Source organism: Rhagoletis pomonella, unplaced genomic scaffold (genome assembly GCF_013731165.1).
Source record: "Rhagoletis pomonella isolate Grant_MI unplaced genomic scaffold, Rhpom_1.0 Rhpom_scaffold_00003, whole genome shotgun sequence".
Lineage (NCBI taxonomy): Eukaryota > Metazoa > Arthropoda > Insecta > Diptera > Tephritidae > Rhagoletis > Rhagoletis pomonella.
In genome coordinates this window covers 82023272-82047080 of record NW_023458557.1, presented here as the reverse complement: position 1 = coordinate 82047080, position 23809 = coordinate 82023272, and the positions used below count along the sequence as shown (strand labels likewise).

At 31.7% G+C, this 23809-nt stretch overlaps 1 protein-coding gene and 1 long non-coding RNA gene across 7 annotated transcripts in view; one reads left to right on the top strand and one right to left on the bottom strand.

The window, feature by feature from the left end:
- LOC118735677 (sushi, von Willebrand factor type A, EGF and pentraxin domain-containing protein 1) overlaps positions 1-22403 on the bottom strand; it is a 101885-nt gene extending 79482 nt beyond the window's left edge. For 4 of the 6 annotated variants that reach the window (XM_036465590.1, XM_036465585.1, XM_036465592.1 and 1 more), the window contains exons 1-2: positions 22336-22403; positions 16655-16882 (exon numbers count right to left, since the gene is read on the bottom strand). The gene's annotated coding sequence lies outside the window, so the exon portion shown is untranslated. Of the gene's footprint in view, positions 1-16654; positions 16883-21886; positions 22311-22335 lie in introns of those variants that run through there. The other 2 variants (XM_036465587.1, XM_036465586.1) reach the window with 2 other exon arrangements.
- LOC118735679 lies at positions 22138-23008 on the top strand. The gene is made up of 3 exons (XR_004992628.1): positions 22138-22232; positions 22304-22759; positions 22837-23008. It is a non-coding gene; the product is annotated as an uncharacterized LOC118735679 (long non-coding RNA).
- The last annotated feature ends 801 nt before the right edge of the window (positions 23009-23809 follow it).

The window sequence follows — 23809 nt, the reverse complement described above, 5'->3', positions numbered from 1 at the left end:
TATTTTAGCGCATTTATGTTCGCCGATTTTTTTATGTGGAGAAAAATGCACAACACATTCCACAAAAAAAAAAAACGCCTAAAATTAATGGTAGGTCTTAGCTACATCAAATTTTCACTTTGTTGTACTAGAATTGAATTCGCTACAAAGTTTCATACTCAAAACTTTCTAATTTTTTCAAGTTTTTTTTTTTTTTTTGTTTTAATTTCACACAAAGTGCACAACATATTCCACAAAAAAATTGCCAAAAATCAATGCCAGGTCCAAGCTATCTAAAATTTGCACTTTATTGTTCTAGAAAAAAATGGGCTGCAAAACTGCGCACTCAAAACATTTCTAATTTTTACACACAAAAAATAATAATTTACTTTCGCGCACAGTTTGAAAATTGAATTTATATAGTTTTTGTTAAAAAAAATAGCTAAAATTAAAATTAAAATCAAAAATTTTTTTTTTATAACTTGTGGTGCGCCTATAATTTGCACACGGCTTGTACATGAAGTGTTGTTGCTACTTTTAGCTGATCGCTTTTTTGCTTTCTTTGATTTTTCTTGCTTCTTTTCCCTAAAAGCCAACTTCAGCACCTTCCAAACAATCAAACAGCCAACCAACCAACCATTTTCGGCGATGACGCGGCACCTACTCCCAGCGCAAAAATGTGCGTCAGCGCAGAAAAACAAACTGACCAAAACTACAACTTGTTTACAAAAATCACATCAAACAAAATGGTTAATGGTACGCGCTTGCAGCTGTGCTGTAAAAAATTCCAATTTCAACCACTTGACAGGTTATACACATGCGGCTAAGCTATTCGTAGTACGGGTAAATACATACATACATATATACAAGGCTTTTGTTTGCAGACCAGTTGTGCATACAAAAGACTTAAGACACAAACCTGCGCTGGCAACTCGCGATATGCAAGGCGTTGCTGTTGCCAGTTTTTTATTTGTGCATGCATACCTACATATGTATATAAGTATTCATGTTTACAATCGCATTGATTTTCTCTGTGGCATTTTCACTCAAATCAATAATGCAACAATTGTTGCACTTGATTTGCTTGCCCATTACAAAAAGCAATAATAATAACTAAATAATGCGCGGCAATTTAAGCAGTTCAAGTAAGTTAAGTAAATAGTTTAAGAGGAAAAAGCAAATTAAAACAAACAGTTTCGCTACTTGATGCTTTGTCGGTGGCTTGGAACTGATTTCGTGGTAAACAAAGCATTCCTAAGCTGTCTGTGCAACTTTAACGGCATACATAAATGTTGTCGCAATGTTTGGGGTTTAATAGCAAAATATAAATGTACAAATGTACATAATTACAACTCAATTTATATACACCCATTAAGTTTCAAAAGAAAAAAAAAAAAACAAATTATAATCGCAGTCACTTTCCTTAACGAAGATTTGTCGCAGCGTCGCTAATATACTTATTATTTTGAAAAGGTAAAGGGACAGGCGCTACAGAGTAGTGTACATGAAAGGTCTTAATGAATTTTTGGCTAGAAATTAGTTGACACTTTCTTTCAAATTAAATAGAAAAAAACAAACAAAAGAAACCTTGAAAATATGTATATTAAAATACTAGTAAAAGTTGGGAGTGATGTGAATGCATAAGTACGTATGTGTGCACGTACATGAGTTAATACAAAAGGCATTGGTCGTACATAAGCAGCTTGGATTTTACTGATTGTATTTGGTCAGATTTATAGACAACAAATGAAAGTACTTTTTTTCTACTGGAAAATGTTAGGAGGAGGATTAATACGAGGCGTTCCTTGTCAACTGAAGCAGTCGTCTCTCCAAAATTAGTTCCGTTCGTTAGAATTTTTTAAAATTTCGGTAAAAATATTAACTTTTAAATTATGAGTGGCGTTTTTTGAAATTCAATGTGTCAGATCCAATATGGCGGACAAAAATTTTAAATATAATTGGACCCTATGAAAATCTGTTACTCAGGGTAAGATTATGAAATTTTTAAATTCAAAATGGCTTAAAAAATTAAACAAATATTGAAACATAAAAATTTATCAAAAATTTCACGTCAATAATAATAAAAAAAAAATTAATAACACATTTTTATTAAAGATGTGCATTAAAATTAAAAGAATGAAATAAAATAAGTTCAATTCGAAGTTATTTCTTTCAATTTAAGTAATATACAAAATATATTATAAATATAAACTACTATAAATCAGATCATAAATACTGGTTCTCCAAACATCCCACGTATCGGTAAAATTATTTTTGGAGTTATTCCGTTTCATGAAAGTAATATATATTATAAATATAAACTAAATCAGACCACGGAGGAAGGTTTTCGAAATATATTTATCAACCCCGCGCCACCTATCGGCTTAATATTTATTGGGGTTACTTCCTTCTTCTAAGTAAAATACATTCCAAGTATGAATGAATACCGTAAATACTATTTTTGTAAATATCTCGACTCCTGCGCCATCTAGCAGTGAATTTTGACTGCGTTCTGTTGGGAAGTTGGTTGAAAATCGATTCAAATTTTGAAGTGAACAAACACATAAAAAATAAAAGCTTTTGGGAACAAGAAATCTCAAATAATACAAAATTTAAGTTAAAATCAAATACTAGATAAATACTCAATAAGAGTTAATTAACAAAATTCTAAATAGAAAAAAAAATATAAAAAAATATGAAATATTTATCATTAAATTAGATTAAAAAAATAGTCGAATCAAAAAACTGAGTGCGAGTAGTACCTACGCGTGAAGGAAGTGAAACTTCATCTTCATCACCGCCTTGATCTTCATTTTCAACTTAACCTGCACCTGCATCTCTTTCTTCATTTTCCTCTCCAGCTTTCTCTCCTATCTTCACCTTTATCTTTATCTTCACCTTCATCTTCTCCTTAATCTCAATCTTGGATTCTAGGATTGGGAAAACTATAGGAAAAGCAGTAGCAAAAGTCGAAGAAGGGCCTTAAAAGAAGATTCCTTAAATCATCGAGGCTCCACAAAATATTTTCTTAAACCTATTCGGCTATTGGAATTATAAAGAAAGCGTATGGCTCATGCTGCACGAATCTGACTGATAAAATTTAGACCTCAATTCTAGCCCAGGCATCGGAAAGCCGCATTATATGCATAAGAGACAGAGATAAAGTAGCGTACCGGGGTAGCTCTTATAATGAGCAACTATTCAGTATACTTGTCAGATGGGTATACATATATCTAATGCCTGGAGGGAGTCACGGCAAAGCGGCTCTCTGCTGGGTTTCTGGACATGGCGGCACCGAAGGCAACGGAATAGCCGATGAAAGGCTAGATAACTGGAATCGAGTCTCATCACTTTCTGCGATACTGGCTTTCTGGTGAGGCAAAGGACTTCCTTTTTTTGTGTTGCCAGTTCGAACTTATGAGCCTGGCTTGCTTGTTTTGTGAAATCATCAGTTAGATAAATTTTCCACTTATGGAAACAAAAAAAGCTTGTCGATAAATTTCATCAAATCTTCAGCATTAAATGCTCAGATAAAATAATTTATACTTCGAAAATTATATAAACAATTTCCCACAGATTTGCCCAGTCATAATGTTACTTATTGTTTATGAAGAAAAGTTAAGTTATACAAGATATGTATGTAATAATTTTCCCTCAGCTGAGCGCGTGATGCAACTAAATTCCAGAGTTTCATACAGTTTTTATTAATAAACAAAAAAAAATCATTAACCGAACGCCATTAACGCTGAGAAAGTGCATTATCACAACAATCCATCAAACAACAGCTTCCGAAGCAAATACTACTTAAGTTAGCGAATCATAAATCCCATAGGCCAGTTTATGAAATACATATTTTGTGGTTTCCTCATTGAGAAAATTTCCAAATTTCTTATCGCTGACCTGCGCATACATATGTACGCGTACTACACACAATATCTCTATATTAACTATAATGTTTATGAACAAAGCGCCATGCAATTAGTGTCAGCGGCGCCGCCGCTCTTGACAGACAAATGCTGCTTGTACTCGCACGTATTTATTTAGTTGTCGTTGATTGACAGCAGTACGTCATAGTTAGTAACAGCTGCTGCCTCCACTGCCGCTGGCAACCATTTCTTATATGCAACGAAAGCGCCGAAATGAAAGTGAAGAAAGTTTTCACTGGCCAACAAACATTTTTGGCTGCGGGAATGGACGAATGAATGCGCTACACTTTTGGCGTTGTATGTATGTATGTACATTTTCGCACGTATATGCCAAAAAAACAGATAAAGTTTTCAACTCGTATATATATGATTGGAGGAAATACCACTATTGCTTGTTGAAAAGTGGAAGTGTGAAAAATTTGGTATTACGTTGATGGTGGCGAAAGTGCTCTGTATCATTTTCACACTTTTCATTGTTTAATAAATGCTTAATAAGTTCATACAAAGAACTTAAGAAGCTCACTGTTATGTATGAAAATACAGAATTATTAGCTTCGAAAACAACAAACAGAACACCTAAATCTATTATCACTTTTTTAATATTATTATTATTATAGCGTATAGCGTAAGCTTGCTGTAATCGCTAGCATTCTCTCATTTTCAGCTTTCAAGCTTTCTTTCTGATTTTATCTTATATTTAAACACGTCGCAGAAAATACGAGAAAATATGTTCGTAAAAATTTTAGTATTTTTAACCGACTTCCAAAAAAGGAGGAGGTTATCAGTTCGTCGGAATAGTTTTTTTTTTATGTATGTTACCTCATAACTTTGGACCACGTCAACCGATTTCGATAATTCTTTTTGCATCGGAAAGGTAGTGTCTCAGAGGTGGTCCCATACTAATCTGGTTAAGATCCGATCAGCGGATTATGAGATATATATATATATTTTTTTTTTTATATGAGAGTTGAAGTCGGTTTTTTTTTTTGCTAAAAATTACTAGTTATTAGAATCAGGAAAAATTAGACCCACAACTTTCGTTTTCTGTGCGTGGTGGCACATACCATGTACATGACATTGGAGCTTACCACCTTGCGTGTAAACAAAAAAAGTTCGCTTACTGACATTAGGGTTATAAGAACTGAGATCTGGCTGATAAGTACTAAAACCGGGTACTTGAGTTCAATATACTTCGGAATAAAACGATTTTCTTCTCGAGGTAAGAACATCGCTATATCTTAGTTTAAGATCCGACTGTTAATGCCGAATATAATGAAAAATTAAAAAAACAATCCTTATGAATTGCAAAAAAAATCGACATTTCCTACGAATCGAAATACTTAACAAAAGTTTAATGATTTTCGGCGAGCTTTAATTTACTGACATTAGGGTGGTACGCTAGGTTTATAGGAACTGAGCAGAGGTGGGCACGTACTAGAATCTTACCAAAATTCTAATTACTTTTGCCGAGCTTTATCTTAATTTGCGAAAATACTCTAGTCTAAGCGGCGTACGCCGAACTTTTTTCAGTACGTTCTAATGTTCATTAGAGTGGTCCGATATTTTATTTTTAGCCAACTCTAGGATTGAAGAATATTGCAGGTAAGTAGACCAACATTTTTTTTTTTTTTTTTTTTTTTTGTAAATCGGTTAATACTTAACCAAGCCGCCGCACAGTGCCGCGAAGGTGGACAAAAATACAAAAATCGACTGTCTTGAAACTTAGATGTTTTGATGTCAAGTTACAGCTAAATCTCCAACTAAGAGAAGTTCATAAGTTATTTTGTGATAAAAACAACTTTCAGCCTCACACACCCCCTCAAAGTACACCTATTTTCTACATACCATTTCATTTCGGCGATTCGCACATAAAAGTGGTCGCAGTTAAAAATTTGTTAAAAATACATTTTTATTCCTAGCAAGATCAACTTTTGCACTTTGATAAAGATATATGCGACAAACCAAAAAATGTATGGTTCATGGAAAAAAAATTTATACAAATATTTTTTTTTTATTAATAAATAAATATATGATTAAACATACCAAAATCCGAAAATTGGTAAACTTTGGAGACAAAAAAAAAAAACATCTTGAAAGTTCGTGAAATTTTTTTTTGGTTATGGTAGTTTGGACCTTCTACTAACAGAAACAATCGAAATCTCATCCAACTTTTTCCAATATTTGAAAATTTTCAATTTTGAAAAAGTGACTAAATGCCTTTTTTTTGGTATTATTTTAGCTGATCTATATTTACAATACTTTTTCTGAATGCCCTAAGATCTAAATTTTTGGTTCGCTTTTCAAAAATAAGGTATTGAATTAAAGCTAAAAGTGCCAAAAAAAAATTAAGAGGTACAGGGTGCTTTGAAATGAAAAAAATTATCAGCTAATTAAAATACTTAAATATGCATCACGGTATGGGAGCCAAAAACAAAGGTATACGAAGATTTACATATATATATATATACATATATATATATATATATAGAGCAATGACACCAGTTTACAAATAATATGTTAACCAATGATTAGACGAAAGGCGAACAAAAAGCAAATAAAAATAAATAACATACCTATTACTCTTCATCTGCATAAAGAGTACTATTTTGCTTAAGCAGCAAACAGCTTGCGAAAATGATAGTACAAATGTATGCACATCATGGAGGTCCAATTTTTTTATATATTTTTTTTTTTTGTTTGAGTCTTTTTATAATTTTGTTCACCTAACTAATTACATTACCTGTGCAAAAATTTCAACGTTTTACTATTAGTGGAAAATGTAGCTCAACGCGAGTTTAAAATTTCATGAATTTTTCTCTGGTGCTAAGAGTCCTCTCTTGTGGAAAACAAATAAAAACCCAAGAGTTTAGTGTTTTGTTGAACGAAACAAGAGAGTTATACCTTAGAAATTATGGTTGGTATAACATGCCAAGTTCAGTGCATAAAGTTTTAGTACGTGGACGTGATGTAATTAAATACTTTGATTTACCAATAGGTAATGATTTTAAAGCTATGTTTTCATTTATTTTCTTATTCTGTATTTCCACCTATTTTATCAGGTTCATTATCAGAAGAAGCCTTAGAATGTTCACACAAAAACATAAGAAAATATCGGCTTAATCGTTCTCGAAAAACTGGAAGAGTACAAAGCAATACGGATTTAATGACCCGTTTGATATTATCGTCAGATCCATTAGTTGCATTTAAAAGAATAAAACAGAGAAACAAATATTTAAAGGGTTCTGATCTCAGCTTTAATAAATACATTGTTGAAAGTGACGAAGCAGACAAAAGCATGGAATCATTTGAATCAGTGATCACTTCCTCCTCTTCTGAGGACTCTGAAACTGAGTGATTATAACAACTAGTTCGGTTTTTATTAACATATTATATGTTATTACCATATAACAGTTATTATTACTTACTTACTTAACAGTGATTATGCTTTATTTTAAATGAAATCAAAAGAATTTTTTTTTCTAAAGGTTAACATGTAAGGAAAACCGACTTAATTTTTCAAATTACCATAATGTATTCATTTAGGAAGTAAAGTTTAGACGAATTTTGACTATTAAGACTATTTTTCTGAACACTTCGCAACAATGATATGCCATATTTCATTTTTAAATAATCATGTGCAAAAACTCGGTGTTTTTTTAATGGGTACCCGTTACAAAAAAAACCGATTACTTTCTTAAAATTAGAGTAATATAGACACTTCAGATGTAAAGTTTCAATAAATTCTGACGACTCCTTCCTGTTTTCGTAAACACCACAATCAGCAATGATTATGCCTTATTTGTCTTTCATATAGTAATGTAAAAAAAAATCTTTTTTTTTTAATGGGTACCCGGTACCGAAAAATCGATTTCATTTTTGAAATAAGCATGGGTTAGTCCTTTTAGGTGTAAAGTTTCAACAAGTTCTGAATACTATTTCGGTTTTTATAAACATATGTCTACGATGATTATGAGTTATTTTACCTTTTTATAAAATTGTAAAAAAAAAAGTTTTTAATTAAATGGTAACAGATGCTGAAAAACGTTTTTTTTTTTCTTAAATTACCGTGATATAGTCCTTTCAGGTGTAAAGTTTCAGCCCATTCTGATGCCTCCTTCCACTTATATCAACACATGTCCACAATGACTATTTTCATATAAAAATGCAAGAAAAACTCGGTTTTCTCGAAATGAGTAACCGGTACAGAAAAACCGATTTCATTTTTGAAATTAGAGGGGCATAATACTTCTAGGTGTGAAGTTTCAGCCAATTCTGACCACTCCTTCTATTTTTGTCCATCATTTGTATGGAGTCGCGGCACTGTGCGCCGGGGCTTTAAAATTTTCCGTGTAATGGGCACTGCCGTGGCTTTTTAAGCTCTCTATTCATTTTATATGCAAGCGTGAGCAATGGGAAAAGCTCCTTTTGATTGTCATGGATATAGACGAAATCAGTTACGCCCAAAACATAGCCCACGAAGGCAGCTGTTTAAAATTACCTATTTATAACTTTTACACCAATGATGAACAGAGAAATTCTTTACTGTGTACTAACCCGTTGAAGATTGAAAAAGCTTCCACGGTGCGATATTTTTTAGTCTTTCTTTTTTTATATGGACACGCTTTGAGTGAAAGCTCTCTTTTGTCGTCACTGATATAGAAAAGTTTAGGATAAAAGCTTTTTCTAAACATCATTTATATTTGTACACGCATATATACCTATAATATATATATATATAAAGTATTTTTTATGAAAAAACCCACTTCAATGCTCATATAAAAATTTAGGAGTACCATTAGTTTCTTCATGAACCAATGATCGGACCTAAACTAAATTAGTATGGGACCACCCTTGAGTTACTAACTATCCAATAAAAAGAGGGTTATCGAAAATCGTTTACGTGGTCCAAAGTTATCCGGTAACACACATAAAAAAAGATGAAAACAAATATTCCGAGGAATTTATAACCTTCTCCTTTCTTAAAGTCGGTTAAAAATGATGTTTGTTTGTTGGAAAGTTATATATGTCGGCACCGTACATACGATTGTGTATATTTTGAAGAGGGGGGAGAGAAATCGAATTTAAGTAATTTATACACAAATCCAAAATCATATAAAAAGTAAAATATAGGTATCAAAGGGTTCGTTTTATAGCTAATGTATATTGTGACGAGGGTTGCCACTTCTTTGAAAAAAAAATTTAAGTGAATTATACAGAAGATATATGAAATATTTAAATATGGGTGTGAAATGAAATAGCGTTAAGAAATCTTTATTTTGAACATGAATGAAGTGTTTAAAGAGGGTTGCCACCTGTTTAAGAAGTTAAATCCAAATTATTTAATAGGTTTAATGAATTATTATAATACTGGTGGCAATGACTCTGAAAAGTCTTCGTTTTAAAAGTACATACCTGTAGGAGGGTTGCCACATGTTACGAAAAAATCAAAGTAAACTTATTTAATAATTTAAATGAGTTGTCATAATACGGGTTTGATATGAGGAAATGGTTGTAAAAAGTCTTCACTTGAAAACAGCTTTCATTTAAAACTACATATATGTAGGAGGGTTGCCACCTGTTTAAAAAGTCAAAATCAACTTGAACTAAGAGAACTAGATAATTGAAATATGTATCACAATATGAGTGTCAGACGAAAGATATTTATGAAGGTTGTAGTTTAGACAAGCGGCATAGCAAATCCATAGACGTAAATTTATCAGCTACAGTTTCGGAACCATATATCGCATGAGATTAATGTTAGGGGATGAGTGTTTACAAGAGGGCGTGGCATCCATGGTTGTCGTACATTGAAATTTGGCATGATGACATAAGTATGGAAGATGCTTATACTTGTAGTAAGGTATTTTTCTAAGGACGTTTGTATAAGCAACCTATCCCGTGCGAAGCTCTTCAAAAGCTGCCTCCACGGAACCACTTGCACATTACGTGGGAGTGAGACCGTACTAGTAATGTATAAGTAAATTAGTTTATACAAGGAGGCGTGGCACATGCTATAGGTGTGAAATTTTAAATTCACTATTATTATATATTAATTCACCTCGAACGACGTGGGATATTCTGCTAGTGTACATATAATTTACAACCTTGTTTGTAGTATTCATAAGATTAAATATTAAAAATAATCTTCTACTGGCACCATATTGCAGTTTTTTTTTTTTTCATCAAATCTTAAGAAAAAAACCAAAGTCACGTTGAAACAAAATCCACTAAACAAATAAAATGTGAATTTATGAGTAAAAATATATGACTAATAAACTAGTTTCTTTTGCACAAAGCATCGCTGTTAGCATTTGCTGTTAGCATCCTGTTCGGCAAGTTTAACAACTTGGCCTTTGCATAGTTAATAATTGAAATCTATAGGATTGAAAGGTTATTTCTTTTATACTTTGCTGCTTTTCAGAAAGAACACTTAATTTATTAAAATAAAGCATCGAAGCTTATACATTCTTTCAAGATAAGGTGGAATGTATGTATGTAGAGAGCAAAAGTATTAGAACAGTAGATATATGGAAAAAGTGAGCGATAAATTTTAGAAATTTTTCGATTAATTCTACACTGCAATTGTACTTATAATATGTACGTATGTATACTATGAAATATGAAAGAGTACAAACACAATTGCTCTGCTGTAAAAAATGCACATTTCAACACGCAAATCATTAAAATAAATCAATAAATAACTTCATCAACAGCTTTGCAGTAACTGACTATAGAATTTTATTAATGGCGAGAAAATTTAGCGTTTACCGCTAATTAGCGCGCAAAATTAATAGACGGTATATGTATGCTTACACACATATGTATATACACATATGTACATATGTACCTACTAGGGTGGTCCTTGAAATATAAACATCAAGGGGCACCGTTTTATTATGGTCTACGCACAAAATAAAGACAGCTACGAAAAATTCAAAATTAAACAAAAAAACTTGGGGTCACTAGCGGAGTTTGAAAAAAAAAATATTTTAAACCGCAAAAATTCGATATAATTTTGACTTATGAATTTATAAAAATATATGTCAAATTTATCAGATTTCAAGTTAGCATTTTGTCGAATTTTTGCGATTTAAAAAAAATTCAAGTCTTGGTAGCGACTTCTAAAAATTTGTTTTCAATTTTGGATTTTTCGTGAAAGCCTTTGCTTTGTACGTAGAAAAAAAATAAAGGGGTGGGTGCCCCATATAAAATTTAGATGTAGATATTATATGGAGCACCCTAATATATACATACATACATACAAATACAAATACCACACACCATAAGTACATACAGTGGGGAGCAGAAAAAAGTACGCGGTGATTTTGTTAAATATTTTTAAGGTTTTAAAGTTATTTTTATTTTTTTTTTATTAAAAATCAACGCGAGTTGCGGCTGAAAATTTGCATTTTATTATACCAAAATTTAATGCGCATACTAAACCAATTCTAAAAAATCAGATAAAAAAATTAAAATTTTTATGAAAATTTGTTAAATTTTTCTAGGCTCTGTATAAAGTTTAATTTAAATGGTTGTTGGTTCAAGAGCTGTTTGCATCTCTCAAGAAAAACGAAAATTTCATATAGTTTTTTTTTGTTTTGATATCCGCTATTTATTACAATCTGTACTTTTTACATTTAATAACTAATTTAGCTTAATGCACCCAATGGCACCACCACTTCCTGTGCATAATCAGCTAACATTATTAAAGCAGTAAATCCGCATTAAGTCGGGTAAAAATGTTTGAGTGGGATGTCAAGTCAACTCTGTCATGAGTGGGTTAGGGTAACTCAGTAGTCTCAAGTTGTATGTTGCAGCTTGTTTTTTTTTTTATTTCTTCTGAAACGGTGAGTATCTTGAGATCCCGGTGGAGTTGGTTATTTGTGACATAATACGGTGAGTTTACAATCATCCACAGAGTTTTTGATATAAAATTACGCTCAAAAAATGGAAAAGAAATTTTCTTCTATAAAAATATCTTAAATCTGTTTGCAGCTCTCAAGAAAAAAATTTTGGATAACCTATTTTTTTTTTGCAAGTAAATTTATTTGCAGCGGACGCAAAGTACTTTTTCAACCAACAAAAACAATGAAAAATATTTCTTGTGATTGTTCTTGTGAGCTGCAAACAGCCCTTAAAGCATGAATCATATTTTTAACCGACAAAAAGGAGGAGGTTATCAGTTCGTCGGAATATTTTTTTTTTTTTTTTTATGTGTGTTACCGCATAACTTTGGACCACGTCAACCGATTTCGATAATTTTTTTTGCATCATACCAATCTGGTTCAGATCCGATCAGTGGATCATGAGATATATATATATATATTTTTTTTTTTTTTATATTAGAATTGAAGTCGGTTTTTTATGCTAAAAATTACTTTTTATAAAAAAGTAACAAAAAATTTTAACTTTAAAAGCCTTGAACATTTATAGCGAAAATCAACATGTACTCATTTCTGCTCCCCACTGTTTATGTAGTCGTGCCGTTGAATGAATTTTTTGCTTTGCGCTGATTTTTTTTTTTAGTTAGGCAAAAACTATTACAAGAATTTTTATTCAGAACGTGATTTGTGTTTAATAAATTTTTGCTGCTATTAGCGCATACTCCTACATTCATATTAATGCATTTTAAGTATTCACCACGCAATTACGATGAGCTCACAAGCATTTTCCGTTGCTTTCGCCATCGCTTGGCAGCCGCAGCCGCAGCCCATGACTCGCCGTTACAACCACCGCTCCAACCAAATTCTGCCTTATACCCTGTACTTCCACAAAACGCTCGCTATTTCTATTTGTGTAAAATATTAGCGGTAATTTTTTTAGTCAATACTCCAACAATAATTCGTAATGCTTATTGCGGCCATTGGGTTGTATAGTATAGCGGTTTTTGTTCTGCTGTATTTTTGTACTATTTCTTTAGCCAACTCCTCGTGGTGTATGTAGTATGTAATTTATTGACCACAGCACCTACTACCTGGGCAGTACAACAGATGCCTGTATTTGTAAATACTTATTTGTGTATTTGTACATATGAGTATATGTCCATGTTTTCCTTTTTTTTCTTCCAAACCCATCATTTCATCGCTCGCCGTCTTTCACACTTTTTGTGCCAATGGAATTTGGGTTAACGCGTTTCAATTTTACAATTAACGACTCAGCGCCAGTGGAGAATGCGAAAGAAAAGAATAATGTTCAGGAAGCAGCAGGTAGGTGTATGTATGGCCAAAAAGTTTTGAGCTTTTTAGCAAACTGAAATATTTGTTCTCATTATTTGCCATCATTTTTTTTATGCTGTAACGCCTTCTGTTGTTGTAAATTTATTAGTGCTCATCTATTTTGTATCGTTAAGAGCTACTCAATTAATAATTGGTATAATTGAAATCTTCCGCCAAAAAATTAAATTTGAACAAATTGCAAGTTTAGATTAATTTTTAGTAGACTCCCTACTAATGGCAATGCAAAACTTCGTTCACATCCAAGCTCACGTGGATGATGTTTTTGCATTGTCATCTGTTGAATTTCTCAGAGAGGTCTGTGTTAAGATGCAGAGAATCCCGAATAAGATTGATAAATGGTGCACTTTGCATCAGTGGCGGCAAAATTTGAGTTGAGTTTTATTTTTAAAGTGGACAAATAAAGAAAATTAAAATTATCTATTAAAATTACTCAAATTTCAGTTGTCATGGCAACAGTAGCTTTTCATAAAAATCACCAATATTTTTGCCCAGGGACCGTAACTGCTAAAACTTTTATTAAAAAAAATCGCTCTTTAAGAATTATTTTTTTACTTTTATTTAATTACTCCTTAAATAACTGTTATTTCTGAATTTCATTTTATATATCCACTATAACAATTTTTTTATATTTTTTTCTAAATAATTTGCAAATAACAGTAATTTTTGATTTTTAAATTATATGTCTTGGATAACAGTTATCGAAGACTTTCATTTATAAAAATCATGAATAAAAAACAGTCACTTACCTTTATTAGTTAACACTTATAAAAGTCATTTGTATAAGTGGCAGTAAACGTTTGTTTCCCAACACCTTCTTAACTGCGAAAAATGTTAATGACTTTTATAAAACATTTCAAAGTCGGTGACTGATTTATATTGATGACTTTTTAAAGTAACAGTAAGACATATAATATAAAAATCAAAGATAATTGTTATTTTGGATTTATAATATAAAAATCAAAAATAATTGTTATTTATTTTAATTTTGCATAAAAATTGCAAATAAAAATTTATTTTTAAATTTGAGTCTCGATCCAGTAGCGCATTTCAAGGTCATTGAGCACCTTGTATCGGTTGCAGTAGAAAACTGAAAGTTGATATAGATATTGCAAATATCAAAAGGAAAAAAAACTAAGGGGTGCCGCGTTTTCTAGGATGAATTTTTTTCCACACAAAAACTGGACCACTCTAATGTACATGTTATTCTAATCAGACCAATCGTCACGAACTCTGCTGTAGTATGGTGGCACAAAACCATGTTCAAAAGCACGGTTTCTGTGTTAAACAGGCTATAAAGGAGCGTGTGTATGTATAGGCATTACGGGCGCCTCTGATATCTGGAGTATACTTTGGAAGAAAGCACGTCGCTAGATTTCGTACAAAGGAATCAATGGAGAAATGCAGACACTCTCTCGGGAAGCTCGATGAAAACACTCAATACTGACGGCTCAAAGATGGAAAATGGTACTGTGGCATGGACCGCCAGCCTGGACGGTAACTTCAGATGCTTTACTGATTTGCGTGCAATAGCAACGCTCTTTTAATTGGAGTCTTTGCAATACTAATAGTAGCATACTGGTATACTGGCTTAGCTTGACTCTCGGATGGAAATCCAGTGCTTGTCAAATTTTTTTTTTTTTTTTTTTTTGTCTAAGTCGTGTTTATTTTTAACTCTTTACTTCCCACACCTCTTACGCAAGCTTAAATTTAACAAAATTAATTGTCTACAATTTTTCAACTTCACTTTCAGTATGAACAAATTTTATTTACGGGTAAATATGTAGGGGCGTTCAATTACAACTGTGACGGATGGCATCAGTTTTGCTTTTACTGATTTCGGTAGAAAGAATTGAAATTTCACTTTAACTGATCGTCTTAGATAAACTTTTTTAAAAACTTTTTTTAAAACTTACACACACACATAAAAGATGATCAAGCCGTTTTAAATTAAAACAGATTTTCATTATTGAACTCAATCATAAATTTACAAAATAAAAAAAAAATTAATTGATTTGATATGCTTTCAAATCGATTGCAATGCTAATGAAACTAGCCTAGTTTTTCATTATAAATTATGTCGTGGTAGAGATTACATAAAGCGAAACAAAGTCGATATTCGTCTATTAAAATTCAGAAAGAGGTGCATATCCGCGACGCTTGTAGGAAATGTGTTTTTTGTTTAAAATGTTCGCATATTTTTCTCTCAAATGCGTATAACAGATTGAAAGTAAAACCAAGATATAAATTTCTGGTTAACTAAGAGCTGGACATAATTTTTTGGATATCAAATAACTCATGCTAATCTAAATCTTCTTGCACAGCCTAGCCAGGATGTTCAACCTTCGAAATACTCGTCTGCCTAAGGCGCCAGGATGGCATACTCCGGAGAATACTTTGAAAAACTAAAAATATAAAATTGGCACAGAAAAGTTGGATAAGATCTTAACTCATTAAAAATTGAATAAAAAATATGAACCGCTTATTTTTTATGGGCCAGTTTTTAAATAAATACAAATATTTATGTCTAGTCTTAAATACAGGTCTATCCAGGTTTTTAATTAACAAAAATATATGTCCTCTATTGCAAGTACCCAAAAATGTATGTGCAGTTTTGAAAATGCCGAAAATGTTTGTCCAATTTTTCATTTGCTAAAACCTGGACATCAGTTTTTAAATTACCGTACAGTTTTCAAAATAACGAAAATTTATGTCCAATTCTTAATTTGTTAAAAACTGATGTCGAGTTTTTACTTATCAAAACGTCATGTTTACTTTTATAATACCAAAAATTATGCCAACTATTTAAATTGCTACAAATTGATGTCCAGTTTTAAATTTACTGGGAACTTGTATTTTTGAATAATTAAAAAGTCATGTGCAGTTTTTCGACTACAAAAATTGTATGACCACTTTCGAGATTGCTAAAGAGTATACCCTGTTGTGTTTAAATTACATAAATTGAATACTAGTTTTCAATTTACCGAAATTTTTTCCAGGTTTTAAATTAATAAAAAATCATGTTCACTTTTATGACTACGAAAAATGTATGACCCATTTCTAAATAGCCAAAAGTGTATTACCATAAATTGATTTCCAGTTTTCAATTCAAAGTTTTTTGTCCAGGATGTAAATCTTTAGAAAATCATGTCCACGTGTTACATTTCAAAAAAAAAAAATCGATGTCCAAGGGCCAAAAATTTATGTCCGGTTTTTACTTAAAAAAAAAAAAAATGAAACTTTCAAAAATACGAAATTTTTGGCTTTCTAGTTAAGCAATTTAAAAATTTTTTGTTTGCCTAGAAATTTTAAAATTTCAGTATCTTTTGTTGGAAAGACGAAGTTAATTAGTTCATAAAATATGATTTTTTTGTATCCAAACATACATATTGATTTGTGTTTTTTAACTATTTTTATGTATGTTAATATATATTTACATATACTTATAAATACATGTAGACTTAAATATTTATGTACATACGTATGAATTTATTTCTAATTCTATTTCTAACTCACCATCAATTTCCGTAGCTTTCCGTTCATAAAATAACATCCAGACAGCTGCTGACAGTTTTTTTTTTTTATAATTTTAATAATTTCGTTTTTTTTTGCAAAATGCTTTGTTGTCTGTAGCCTTCGCTAATTTCTATTTTTTTAATTTCTCGATTTTGTTTTTTGTTTTATGGCCACTTTTTCTAAGATACTACACTTATTGGCTTACAACTGATTAGCCATACATAGCAGCTGTTGTGAAATTGTGAAAAAAAAAAAATTTTTAATTGGTAACTTCTTTTAGCAAACGAAATTTCAGCATTCGAGAATCCATTGAAAAAAGTAACACACTCGTGCACTCAACGACATGCCAACAACAGCAGCAAACAAACATTTTACAACAGAAAAAAAGAACAGTGCAGTGCAGCTCTCTCTATCATTGCGTTCGATGCTTGAAAAATACCACAAAAACTCGCACGTCTTTTGAATGCTCTAAAGCATACATTTTTTAAATATATACTTATATAATTTTCTACTATACTCATATATATACAAACGTATGCAAAGTGTGTAAGAATGTCCATAAATTATATAAATTATTCATGCGACAAGTTTTGCTTTCTTAATTTGTTTGACGGCCATTAGCCGCTAGCTGGCCATTTGAATTATTAGTGAACTAAAAACACTGCTTCTCGTATTTGTTTTTTTCTTTTGCATGGCACTAGCATTGGCACCACTAGCCGCCACACCGGCAGCAATGGCAGCAGCGGCAGCAACACCACTCCCTGACCACCTTTCAATACATCAGCAGGCGACCATCAACGCTTTGTTTTTTCCTTTTACTGGTACTTGTATTGTATTTTATTTCTTATTTCAACTTTATTCCTTATTTTAGTTTTATTTCTCCTATTTCTTTTATAGTGATTTTAAGCCGATAATAGCGTAAAAAGGTATTGAGGAATGGCATATACACAGAATAGATTTGACATGGCGGCGGTTGTGGTACATAGCGTGGCAGGTAAAGCACAGCAGCAGGCGAATATGGATTATAGCAGAGGGAATGAATAATTCGAAGTGAAAAAATGATGTACATACATACGTATTTATACAACATTTTTTTGTGTTTGGTTATTCAATTTTTGTGCATTTTATTGGTATAATAGATCTCAAATTTCTATCAGTTAATACTGAAAATTGAGATTTCGAATTTTGTGGAATTCACCACGACGCTGTATCTCATAGCAAGGAAAGATGAGTGAGTTAGTGCTTCCGAGTAGAAATCGACGTGTAATATTATGCAGATGTCCGTAAATATGTATCGTTAAATGTAGATATGTACATAAATGAGAGCAGCCCGGCTTAGAAATCTTCAAATCAAGAAAACTAAGTAATCAGTAATAATGAAATATATTCGACTTATCCCTCCTAAGTCGTTAGTAATTTCGATTTGAATGATTTCTTTTCAACTGAGTAACGCTTCTAAATTGAAGCTTTCAGGCAAGGCTTTTTTATTTAATACCTAGGGTCATCGCTTTGGAGGCTATGTTAGATCTTCAAATAGGCTTGTTATTCGAAGAGAGTTGAAAAGGTGTATTTCGAGTAGTGGATGATGAATTCAATCGTAGTAGGCGGGTTGGTGCGTGTCTGAGCTCTACTTGAATTTCCACTCATGTATTATTTCGTCAAAACCTTTTTTGAGGACTTTTTAAGCTGTATACTTTTTAGTTTTCCTGATCATTTTGTATACTACTGCGAAAACTAACTACATATGTACATACTTATATGTTTGTAATAAAAAATAAATAGAAAGCTAAATAAACTAATTTTTAACCAATTTTCGATTACACACATTTACAAAACAAAATGTTAGATAAAACCCTAAAGGAAAAATAATTTTGGTTTTTTGAAAAAAAAATTAAAGGAACTGAGCTTAAGAAAATATGTATTTTTTAGAAAAATTACGTTTTTAAGATTCTATGTCTCAAGATCATAATATAATTTCTCTACAATTTTTGCAACGCCAATTAAGGGGTTTTAAAGAAAAAATGAGTATTATTTCTTAAATCTCTAATACAGTTTTTGAGAAAAACTTAAAAAAAAAAATGAAGTTGTGAAGAGCGCCTTTTTAAATAATTCTTTTGAGAAATCATTTTAGTTTTTAGGAATTTTTTTTTTTCCTGTAAAATATTTTTTTATTTTAAGATAAATTTTTTATTAATAAATTTTTGAAACAATTTTTCACCTTTTTTATCTTAATCATCAAAAAAAAAATTAAAATTTTAATTAAAACTTCAATTCTCTTAGATAACATGTAGGAAAAATGTTTTGGTTTTGAAAAAATTTAAATTTTTATGAACTAAAATTTAAATGAACTGCAATGAAAAGTATTTAAAAAGAAAACTCATTTTAAAAAATCGTAAAATGTTAACGTTTTTTATCCAATTCTTTTGAGAAACCATTTTATTTTTTAGGGATTTTTTTCTCTCCTGTAAAACATTTTTTTTGTTAAAGATAAATTTTTATTAATACATTTTTGAAAAAATTTTTCCGCAATCAAAAGTATTTTAAAAATAAAACTCATTTTAAAATATCGTAAAATGTTAACGTTTTTTGTCAGAACATTTTCAACACTTTTCATTTTTAAAGGGGATTTAAAAAATAGAACGCAAAAAGATCTTGCCAAGTCAAATTTCGTTAGGAAAAACTGAAGATACAAAAAAAAAAACCAATTTTGGAAATAATTTTTTCATAGAGCTTTCTTTAATTAACGTCGAAATTTTTTATTATTTAGAGAAAAATTTTAGGAAAAAAAGTTTTGAAAACAATTTTGCTATTGCTAATTTCATTACAAATCTTGCAGCTTTTAGGAAGAAATAAACTGGAAAAAAGTATTTTTAGAAAAAATTTATTTTTCAACGATTTTCTTGTTGTATCGCTTTTGTAAATTTCTTCTTAAACTCTAATTTAGTTTTATTCATGACTATGGTAAAACAAAATTTTCTGAATCGATAAAATAGTGGACAATATTATTTTTTGGGTAAATCGGACCATAATTTTTTTCGTTGTAATAAAATATCAAAAAAAAATGCAATAGTTAGATATTCGTTCATCTCTACAAAAACCAATTTTTACACAATTTTTTCAAATACTTTTCAAAGAAAAATTTAATTAAAATCATATTTTTGATTTGATAAAACGTCTGCTTGTCATAGAAACAATTTTTAGCAGAACATTTGCGATTAGTTAAATTTTTTTAACTGATTAAACAACATATTTTTTTTTTTGTTGATTTGATAAAACATTAAAATTTGTATTTTTACTTTTTTTGATTTGATAAAACATATTTAATATATTTTTTTTTTTTGATTTGATAAAGCTTAAACTTTTTTACTTTACGTAACCTTACTTTACTTGCTTTACATCATAAATTTTTTTGTTTGATTTGATAAAATATTAAAATTTTTATTTTTGGTTCTTTTGATTTGATAAAACATATTTAAATTTAAAGCTTAAACTTTTTTACTTTACGTAACTTTATTTAACTTTACCTTTTGCCTATGTTTAAAATATCTTCAGCGTTTTTTTTTTTAAATAAATATCTTTGGAGTCCAAGGATCTTAAGAATTACATATGAAAGGTTTTCAAGTTTAAAAATGTTAATTATATTAATGTTAGCATTAAATTCAGGTAATTTGTATATACAAAGCTTTATAAAAGTAATGAAATTTTAGCTAAAAGTAGTCTTTTGATGATTTAGATAAAAAATAACAGCATAAATTGATTTCAAAACAAATATTTATGAAATAAATTTCTTGAAACAATTTGAAACAAAAAATTTAAAAAGGTAGTTGTTTCTGTTAAAATATTACTGGGTTGATTTCTTTATTGTTTTAATTTTTTTTGTTTTAAAGCTCACCTAAAAATATTTCTGAAAAATATAGAAAGCAAAAACCAACAAAGTTTTAGCATTTCAGATAAAAAAAAAAAAGTAATTTGTTTCTAAAGAATTACAAAAAAAAAATTTTTTAAATTAAAGTTTCACTAACCAATTTTTATTCAAGTTTTATCTTTCAACCACATTTTTTTCTTAAATTTGTTTTAGTAAAATTCTAACTTAAAAAAAAATTTATAAAAAGTTTAATTTTGCAGAACAAAATGTCTTAAATTTTTTGAGCGAATTATTATTTTTTAATTAAAATCCTAAAATGGTTTTCTTTAGAACAAAAGCTCTAAATATCTATATCATAAAGATTTTTTTAGAATTCTACTAATCGAAGTGTAATCAAAACCATTACAAGTTTTTAACACTCATTAAAGTTTTGACTTAAAGGAAATGAAAACTCTAAAAAGCAGTAAATTAACAACACTCATCACAATTTCGCCCATTCGCACGGCATCGATTACAGTACTTACATACTTATGTGAATAGACAGAGCAAGTGCAAGTTAGCGGCTGGCCGCCATCCTCCACCTGCAGCCGCACCCACACCCATAACCATAGCAAAAAAGTTTCAGTAACAACGCTGCATGAAGTGGATGAGCTGATGATTTTCGTGGCTTAAATTGTTGTGCCAATAGCAGCACTACATACATACATACATATGTAGGTATATATGTGCTGTGCCACTTGCCACATATCTGGTGCTTGTACCCATACATATGTACATATGTACATGCAAACAAATTTATGTGCATATTTCTACCACATATCGGCCACTTTATTACGGCACTGCATTCGCGCTAAACCGCACCGCCGTTCGCCTGTGTACACTGCCATGCACCACCATGCACTCCTATTGCCTGCTGCCACTTGTCCGATCCCCCCTCGGCGAGTCACTTGCACATTTGCAGCACAACCTCTAATTGCAAAATACTTTATGCCTTTGCATAATTTTTGCTCCTTCGCCTTATTCTTTGTCTTCTACTTCTACTTCTTCTGGTTCTTATGCTCAATAAGCTTTGCTGCTTTACTTTCATGGTATTTGTCTGGATTTATTTTATTTTTTTTGCTTAGAGTTTTCCTTTTTCCTATTTCTTTGTGCAAAATGGAGTTGCTGCTGTTGAGTGCAATTTTCTATTGTTTTTTTTTTTGTTTTTTTTTTTTTTTTTTTTGAAGAGCGTTGGTCTTAACGATGAGCCTGGAGTCGAGTCATTTGAATCATTATTTGTATTAAATTTATTTCACAAAGAAAATCCACTACAGTTTATTTGAAGTTTGAAAGCGATTTGAATTGTTCAGCGCAAACGAAAGACTCACGAAACGAACGCGCGTTCAAATATTTGCCAAAGGCAAACGCGTACCAACTCCACGTTTACTGCAGCATTCGCTATCGTAAAAATTTCACTTTATACGCGCGCAGACTCTTGCGTTTTTTCACAGTTTTTTTTTATATATTTTTTTTCAGTTTTTTCTGCTTTATTTTTCGTATCCCTATACGCCGCAATCGGATTAAATCAGTTATTTTTGCTTTGTTCTTTCATCAGCAGATTTATTAATTCTATATATGCACACAGTATCAAATCGGCTTCAAAATATTATAAATTATACACAACGCTGTGCTTAACGAATAGCCCACAGAGTGCCAGTTCACTAAACAAATCAGGTATTTAGAGTCAATGAAGCATTGCAAAATCTCTTAGTTATTTCTTATTTTCATAGCAGTTAGTTATGTAGGTAGCACTAAATATCTTATCCGTTTACTGTACCATACCACACGAAGGCCAAACACACACTAAAACTTGCTTGGGAAACATCTGAATTACCAACCAAATGGTGAACCAGCAAAGAGACAAGTAGCCGGCCGACAAGCCCAACACCAAAAGTACCAAGCAACGGCGGCGGCAACGACCAAGAAACCACGAAACTCAGCAGCGGTTAGTCAGCCAGCCAGCCAGCCAGCCAAGTCAAGTCAAGACGAAACGAAAAAACGGGCTACAAGGCGCGCGAAAACAAAAACAAAATTGTGCTATGCAGACACACACATACACGCGTATATGGACATATGTCAGCAAGTATGTGTCTGTTGATTTACTTATGGGTTTGTGTGTGTGCAAAGGCACTCTTCTGTTTTCCTACTTTGCTTTCGCCTTCGTCTTTTCGCCTTTCGACTTTAACGAGTGCGAGTTTGAAGTTAGTATTGCCACTTTGTTTGAATTTAAATTTAAAAAAAAAAAGCAAAATTTGAATGTAGAGTTTTTGTTTGTTAGGGGTTAACTTACGATGTCTGCCACTCTCCTGGAAGCAGAACGGCACTCTTAAGCAAGGATCATACGATTTGTATATTTTAGCAGTAGCACAGTGTGGTATTACCGAGTCGTAAGGCGCGGACGCGGGCCGCCACGAAGCTACGCAAATTTAATGTTTGAAAGAGCAATAATGTCAACGGATTTTATTTCGCTTTTGAAAAGGTAATACTGTCGATTGACTTTATGCGAAATAGTGTCAATTGACCTTATTTACGTTGATTTTGCTACCTATCACCGTAGATTTTTATCTGTTTAAATTTAAACATGAGCACGACCCGTACTGGGACTACTGCGGAAGTGGCGTGGAAGAAGACGTCCACCATGTATTCTTTGAGTGCCCTCGATGCAATCGGCAGATGAACCAATTGAAACTACCCGTTGGAGAGGTGTTTACGACACACAGTCAGTAGTCGACTATACGATGAAAGGAGCCAGTGAATGGGCATTAACCAGCGACACACTCACTTCAACTCTGAAGAACTCAGGACCCTAAAAAAATAGCGACGTATATCCGCGCATTGGAACCAAACCAAGCCCAGGCGCGGACTTGAACTTAGGCCGTTGCAGCCGTCAGAGCAGTGCGACTTTGAAATCCATGCACCCGTAGAGCAGGGGGTGCTAAATTTCGGTGCTGTCGATGCGTTAAAACATTGAGGATACCGCATGTCCACGATTTCTCGGAGTCGGCTAGGCATTGCAAGAGTGCCGGAAGTGTCGACTCAAGAACAGAGCTCAATACTCCCCATTTTTTTCTCGTCTCTGGAGCCATGACAAGAGTCCAGGCAACACATTTGCTTATCGTGCCTTGCCATTAGATATGTTGTTTGGCGGTTCAGCATATCTGATCTCTCTTCATTGAAACCTGACCTGTACTTTATTACCTAGGATGTAAGTTAGACTGACCACCAAACGTTCATTAGTTCGATAGAGATAG